The sequence below is a fragment of the Propithecus coquereli genome, unplaced genomic scaffold, assembly GCF_000956105.1.
Source record: "Propithecus coquereli isolate 6110/MARCELLA unplaced genomic scaffold, Pcoq_1.0 Scaffold113, whole genome shotgun sequence".
NCBI classification, from domain to species: Eukaryota; Metazoa; Chordata; class Mammalia; order Primates; family Indriidae; genus Propithecus; species Propithecus coquereli.
This window is the reverse complement of record NW_012135303.1, coordinates 3314331-3322056: the sequence shown is the minus strand read 5'-3', so window position 1 is coordinate 3322056 and position 7726 is coordinate 3314331. Positions and strand designations below refer to the sequence as shown.

General features: G+C 36.4%; 1 protein-coding gene across 1 annotated transcript in view; it reads right to left on the bottom strand.

Annotated features, from left to right (window-relative positions):
* ALS2 (amyotrophic lateral sclerosis 2 (juvenile)) overlaps nt 1-7726 on the bottom strand; it is a 100303-nt gene that overhangs the window by 87683 nt on the left and 4894 nt on the right. The window lies entirely within an intron of this gene.

The following is a 7726-nucleotide window of genomic DNA, read 5'->3' as shown; positions in this document are numbered from 1 at the left end:
AACTGCATGAAAATTATGATACAAATATCATGGTCCATCAGTTTAGAAACTCAATGTTTAATAAAATAAGAGCTGGAAAAATAATAAGCATATACAAATGCTGAATGCATTTCAACTCAGAAACACATTTTAAAGGGTACCAAAACCCATGCAATGAGGTGCCAAAACAAAAGCAATGAGGTTTTACTGCATGAGCCATAAAAACACTGGGGCCAAATTTGTGATTTTTCTGCAAAAGGATATGACATGGTCACTGTGCTCTGGAAACAGCTCACACCAGCAGGAGTGATCTAGGATCCATCTGTTTCCTCCAGGTTGCCTGTGAATTCTTACCGTTTCCCATCTGTATATCTGAAGGAAATTACTTTCTACCTAATGCTTATTTTAAAAAGATTTTGAATCATTCAAAGTTGGAAGAAGGGTATTGTGTAAACGAAAGATATATCTGAACAAATCAATAAATGCTATTAATTTAATAAATACAATTATTAAGTGCTACTATGCTTTGTGAGTGATTACTAATTAACTTTTAGTAAAATGCACAGTTCATGCACAGAGAAATTCTAAAGCCAGACCTAATATGTGCTTATGTATCAGAGATCGAGGAGTTACTGCACACTTGATTAAATTTTAACAATACCCAACGGGAGCCAGAGATCTCCTCTGGGAGGACATGGAAGTACACAAGCACATCCCACTTCACACAACTCATTCACTATATATAAACATTTTGTCTTACTGCATGACAATCAAAAATGTTGAAAGTCTTTCGGTAAAGTGAATAAAGCAGTCAATCTTTATTTTCTCTTATTCAGATTTTTGAATACAGTTTTTTTAAAGTTGGGTATACCTTACACCGTATTATTTATCAACACTACTCTTTTTTTTAAACCCAAATGAAATTAAAACTCTACAAACTGTTTTACAATTTTGTTTTCTTACTATATATGGTAGACAGAATAATGGTCCCCAAAGATGTCCAGGTCCTAATGCCCAGAACCTGTGAATATGTTAGGTTACGTGGTACTAATCAGCTGCCCTTAAGATAGGCAGAGTATCCTGGTTCTCCAGGTTGACCCAATGTAATCAGAAGCTCCTTTAAAGTGGGGGAGGGAGGCAGAAGGAGGGTCGGAGAAAGAAACACGATGATGGAAGCAGGGTCAGAGAGGTGTTATATTGCTGACTTTGAAAATGGGAACCATAAATCAAGGTAACCATAAATTAAGGAATGTGTGTGGAATCTAGGAGCTGAAAAAGACAAGGAAAGGGATTCTCTCCCAGAGCCTCCATAAAAAAGCTCAGCCATGCAGACACGTTGATTTTAGCCTGTAAAATCTGTGTCAGACTTTTAACCTATAGAACTCTAAGATAATATGTTTGTGTTATTTTAAGCCACAAAGTTTGTAGCAATTTATCGTAGCTGCAATAGAAAATTAATATTCCAGGGTCCTAATTAAAACAAAAGAAAATATACTATTTCACACACATCTTTTTATATCAGCATTTATAGGTCTATCTCATTTTGTTTTAATGGTATTTAAGATGTTAACTTCTTTCAAACAGACATGTCTGCCTGAAACTCATGTAGGGCAATGAGAAAAAGAGACATGACTGCTGAGGAAACATAACTAACAAGGAATATTGCAGCTAGATGGGCAGCTTATGTTACAAAGTTTTATCCTCACATATAAGGGTGGCATTTACCAACTCCATTTAATGTAACATTCTTTCTCAATTATGTGTCCATACAAATATAAAGCAAAAATTTATCTTTCTAATATTTTTATGATTGCCTCTCCATGAAATCTGTAAGACTTGATTCAACCATTCAAATAGCATTTAAACTTCCTTACGTTCTTTCATTGCTTTACATTTTAAATTGCTATAAAACTGCCTAATCATGAGGTTTCCTTTGGGGATATTTCTCACCAGGTGAGCTTTAAGGTCCTTACTCTACAGTCCTTTGAAGAGTAGGATCTTTGTACTCTGCTGCTTTTCTGTTAGAGTAACTTTCCTCCATAGACCTGTATTATATTAACCAGATGATTAAAAAAAAAAAGCTGCGTGATGTTATATAAACAGCACTTACTGTGGGGTCCTCTCTTGCCTTGCATGGCCTCTCTACAGATCAATGGCATCTCTGTAAAATGAGCAAAACAGACTCCAGCGTTTGCTCCAGCTATTAAGTTCTATGAGCCACAGAACAAAGCTAGACTCACTTTAAAGTGTAACACTCTGTACTTCAAATTAGCATCTTCTTTACAGTGAAATATAAAGTAATTAAACTCTCAGATGGCCCTTTAAAACAAAAAGCAAACCTTGGTTCTTAATAAATTGATACCACTTTTAGGTCCCACTGGACACACACCCTTCTGCTACATTTAACAGAGAAATAAACTGTCTTGTACAAGCCAAGGATATTGTTTAAACATCATCACCTGGGAGAGCCCTAAAAAAGAATCTAGTGTAGATGTCTTACTTATTGGTAGAAAGAAGAGCTACAAACCTTCTACAGGTGTACAATACCTGTACAATACAATGCCAAAATCCAAAAAGCTCTGAAAACTAAGTTTTTTCACTTTTAGTGAAAAAAAGAGTTTTTAACTCTTTTGGTGGCAAAATCTAATTTGACCTGAACTCAACCGACACAAAATCTATCCTGAACTAACGTGGGTTATTTATCATTTTTATCCTTTTAGCGTGAATATTCATATATCCTGCTACAGAGATATTAATAAGAATATGGGGTAGTACCACAGATCCCACTGAAAGTGTTGTGTTTTATGCACCTTATTCTAAAGAACAAAAATAAAATATCTGAATTCCAAAACATAACTTGCCCCAAGGGTTTTGAGTAAGAGACTTGATTTTGGAGAGGACACCAAGAAGTTGCATTGCTTACAGGGAGACATTCTATGGGTACATTAACGGCAACGATTTATGAGGTTGGTGTAAAAGTAATTGCGGTTTTAGCATTGCTGAAATTTGCCATTTGATATTGGAATACATTCTTAAATAAATATAGTTATGCTATACATCATTTTAATGTACACTTCTTGCTTTATGATTTTTTGCTAAATGACTTATAGCTTTCTGTTTATATTTATTTTAGACTACAGAAATGATGTTAGACAAAAAGCAAATTCCAGCGATTTTCTTATTCAAGTTCAAAATGGGTTGTAAAACAGCGGAGACAACTCACAACATCAATAATACATTTGGCCCAGGAACTGCTAACGAATGTACAGTGCAGTGATGGTTCAAGAAATTTTGCAAACAAGATGAGAGCCTTGAAGATGAGGAGTGCAGTGGCCGGCCATCAGAAGTTGACAACAACCAGTTGAGAGCAACCATCAAAGCTGATCCTCTTATAACTACACAAGAAGTTGCTGAAGAACTCAACGTCAACCATTCTACCAGCATTTGGCATTTGAAGCAAATTGGAAAGGTGAAAAAGCCCAATAAGTGGATGCCTCATGAGCTGACCAAAAATGAAAAAAACCGTTGTTCTGAAGTGTCATCTTCTCTTATCATATGCAACAATGACCCATTTCTAGATCAGAATGTGAGGATTGTGATGTGCAAAGAAAAGTGAATTTTATATAACTGGTGACAACCACCTCAGTGGTTGGACTGAGAAGAAGCTCCAAAGCCCTTCCCAAAGCCAAACTTGCACCAAAAAAGGTCATGGTCACTGTTTGGTGGTCTGCTGCGTGTCTGATCCACTACAGCTTTCTGAATCCCAGCGAAACATACATCTGAGAAGTATGGTCAGCAAATCGATGAGATGCACTGAAAACTTCAACACCTGCAGCTGTCATTGGTCAACAGAAAGGACCCAATTCTTCTCCACAACAACGCCCGAACACAGGTCACACAACCAGTGCTTCAAAAGTTGAACTAATTGGGCTACGAAGTTTTGCCAACCGACTACAACTTCTTCAAGCATCTTGACAACTTTTTGCAGGGAAAACACTTCCAAAACCAGTAGGATGCAGGAAATGCTTTCCAAGAGTTCGTGGAATCCTGAAGCACGAATTTTCATGTTACACGAATAAACTTATTTCTTATTGGCAAAAATGTGTTGATTGTAATGGCTCCTATTTTGATTCATAAAGATGTGTTTGAGCCTAGGTATAATGATTTAAAATTCACGGTCCGAAACCGCAATTACTTTTGCACCAACCTTTAATACATGTTTCAAACGTTTTAAGCCAATTTTATGATGAATGTGTTCATGTACAGCACCCAAATTAATTTTACAAGGAATATCCTGCCTGCGAATACTCACTGGTTCATCTTCTCAGTGTAGGAAGGAGGCCTGGGCTCTTTAATTTCATACAGGGCAGCCAATTTGGTGAAGCAGAAAGAGATGAACAAATGAGAAAGGTGCTTTGGGGGCAGAACAACTAGTACTTGGTGATTAGACACAGGTAGGGGATAGAGGACAAGGAGGCTGTGTTGGTGTTTCCATGGGCTGAAAGGGGAAAAGTGAGGGAGACAGGACTCAGAAGTGAAAGATGAGATTCTGGTAAGATAAGATTTGTTTTTATGTTAAGCTCAAGATGTCTGTGAGAAACCCAAGAGTATCATACCACGTGAGCAACTGAATATATGAACATGGAGTTCAGAAGAAAGATCTCAGCTATTGATATAAACTTGTGAAGGCATATGGATAATATTTGAAATCAAGATAATATCCTTAGAGTGTGTGTAAAGAAAAAAGAGAGACACAGGATCAAACTGTAAGGAGCTCCCGCACCTAGAGGTTGGACAGGAAGAGGACCAAGCAAAGAGACTGAGGTGAGAAGTGGTCTGAAAGCAAGGAGAAACATGAGTATGGTGTAGGCACAGGAAAGCAAAACAGAATATATTTCAGGGAGGAGGGTCAAGGCAGCTGATGTCTTATGAGAACTAAAAAGTGTCATTAGATTTGCCAACAGGTATCACTGCTGAACTTGGCCACAATTTCAGTGGTTTCTTTGGTGAGTGAAAACCACATTGGAGTATACTGAATATGAATGGGAGGTGATGATGTAAAAATAACTATTTTCAGTGGATGATTCTTTTGAAAAAGTTGATGAAATGGCAAACAAAGAAATGGACCAGTAACTGGAGGGAAATGGAAAAATGAAGGGTTTTGTTTTGTTTGAGGTTGGGGAGACGAGAGAAAGTTGAGATGTTTGCACAATGGCTGTGATTCTAGATGTAGGTGATATGAGGACAGAGAGCAGAGCCACGGTCCAAATTAAGTGAAAGAGAACGCCATCAGAACATATGTGGTGGAACTGATTTTTTTCACAAGAGGAAGGGCCTATATTTTTTAAAAGAAGAAAGGAGATGACAAGTACAGACATAGGCAGGATTACAAATTTTGTGGTGGGAGGGTAAGAGTCCCATATGATGGTACCTGTAAGTGACTAGGACTTCATAGTATGTGTGTTCTATATTCTAATCTCACTCCTGGCTCCATTCATTGTTTCTTTATTTTACCTTACCATATCTATATATTTTATAAGCTCCTTTAAATCCTTTTTGGAACAAGGTAGGACATAAATAAAATTTTAAATGTGGTACAGAAATGTGTTAGTAGACTATTATCCAAATGCAAAGAGAAAATGAAATCATGTAGGATCCTATGTATTCATCTCTAGTAAATTTTATTTTCTAAAGTCTTTTTGCCATAATTTAGTGAAAGGTAAATTTGCAAGTCATAAGCATAATAACCTTCAAATGCTTAAATTTCAACAACTAAAACTACATGTATTCTTTTCATCTACTATATTCCAGGTACTATGCTAGTCTAAAATCTCCATGGAAGCAGGGTAACTGATATCTTATTCTCTATTATATCCCAGCTGCTTAGCACAGTCCTGATATACAACAGGTACTCAAATAAATATCCGTAAATAAAAAATTCCTGCCCTTAAGGAGTTTCCATACTAGTATGTTCTCTTTGTGACTAGAATAATGGCTCTCTATAGAGTAGACAGTACCCTTAAGGCATAAGAAAGCTGATTTATACTAGCAAAGCTGGGCCCTCCTAGACTTATTCCCCTGTCTCACTCACTAGTTTAAAATATGCATAGTGGCTGGGCCTGGTGATGAGGCCTGCACTCCAGCCTGGACAACATAGTGAGACCCCCATTTTTAAAATAAATTAAAAAATAGTTTGATTAGAATAGTAAAATAATAATTATTTTACAAGAGTAATGATACAAAGTTACAAGAGTATTGATAATTAGTGATTAGAATGACTAGACATTCAGATAGGAAGACAATAAAAATACTGGAGGAGCAAATTGTATCATAATGCCCTGAAAGGAATATGGACATAGTGACTACTGACTTAGATACACAAGTACTAAGATTTCATGCAGCCATTAACACTTTCTTTTTAAGGTTTGGTTACATTTTACTACAATGTAGTAAACAGAGTTTATCCTGTGAATGCAGTGAATAATAATTTAAGGGCCCAGTAAATGCTTAATAAATATTTGCTTTTAGAGGCTCAGTATGTTTACACATGGATTAAGGTAATCTTTGACACAAACACCTGATTTACCAATAATCTATACACCAATGACTGCTACTCCTGGATATCCTGCCACCGAGGCCTTCACCAAACCAGTACAGAAAGTTGAGGAAAACTCACCTTGCACTGAAGCCTTGACCAAGCAACCACCAACAAAGGTAGAGGTCACTTCAAATCCTGGCCCTCTCAGCCTTAAGTGCTGCACAGGAAGCATTGCCTGATACCACTATGGGAGCTGACTAGTCTTTAAATCTTGATTCAGCGTAAGGGAATTCAGTAAGTTAATGCATTGAATAAATTCAGTAGGCTGGCCTAGAAAGCTGCTTATTATTTATAATGTTGTTACTAATAGGATAATGCACTTACTAAGTCATTGATTCAAAATATAATATAAACTCCTGGAGGTCAGAGACTATGACTTATTCATTGGTACACTCTTGTACCCACAGTAACCATTCTGTACAAGCTGGCCAGATTTAAGTGAGTACTTGAACAAGAGACATAGGCCTTGATCTTAAGTTCCAATCTGCAGACTTCCAAATGCTATAGGTTTCTAGTGCCTATAACAAAAGTCAGTAACAGATACAAAAGGAAAGTTGTCTTCTCATAATAGAAACTCTCATACATAATTTGCTAATAATATTTCCCAATGATGAAGATACTTTTATACCACATCACTTCACAAATGTTAGACACAACCCAGGAAAGAATAGTCCCTTTCTCCTTAGTACAGTAGACAGCTTTTGGTATAATCAGGGACAGGAAGACTTGATATATATATTTTTTTTTCATTTTTTTTTTTCATGGCTTGCTGAAACCTAATAAAACTGCACTTTTCTGATTGTAGGAATCTTCTAAAAGGGAAATGACCCATGGTGGGGTTGGGGGAGGGTATGTAAACAGTACAATAAATACCCAGCAATGCCCATTTAGCTCCTTTTTGTACCCACTGCATATGTTTAAAATGCATTTTTCAGGATTATTAAAACTCCCATGAAACATTTTGATATATATTACAATTCTAGCAACTGAATTTCAAATTCCCAGGTACTGAAACAATTTCTGCCTATCAATACATGGTACAGTGTCCTGATAAATAAGTCTTGATACAAATTCATTATTCCTTTAATATTTTGTTACTATTCTTTTATTAAAATGGCCACAATTTTTAAAGGCAATATTAGAAATACA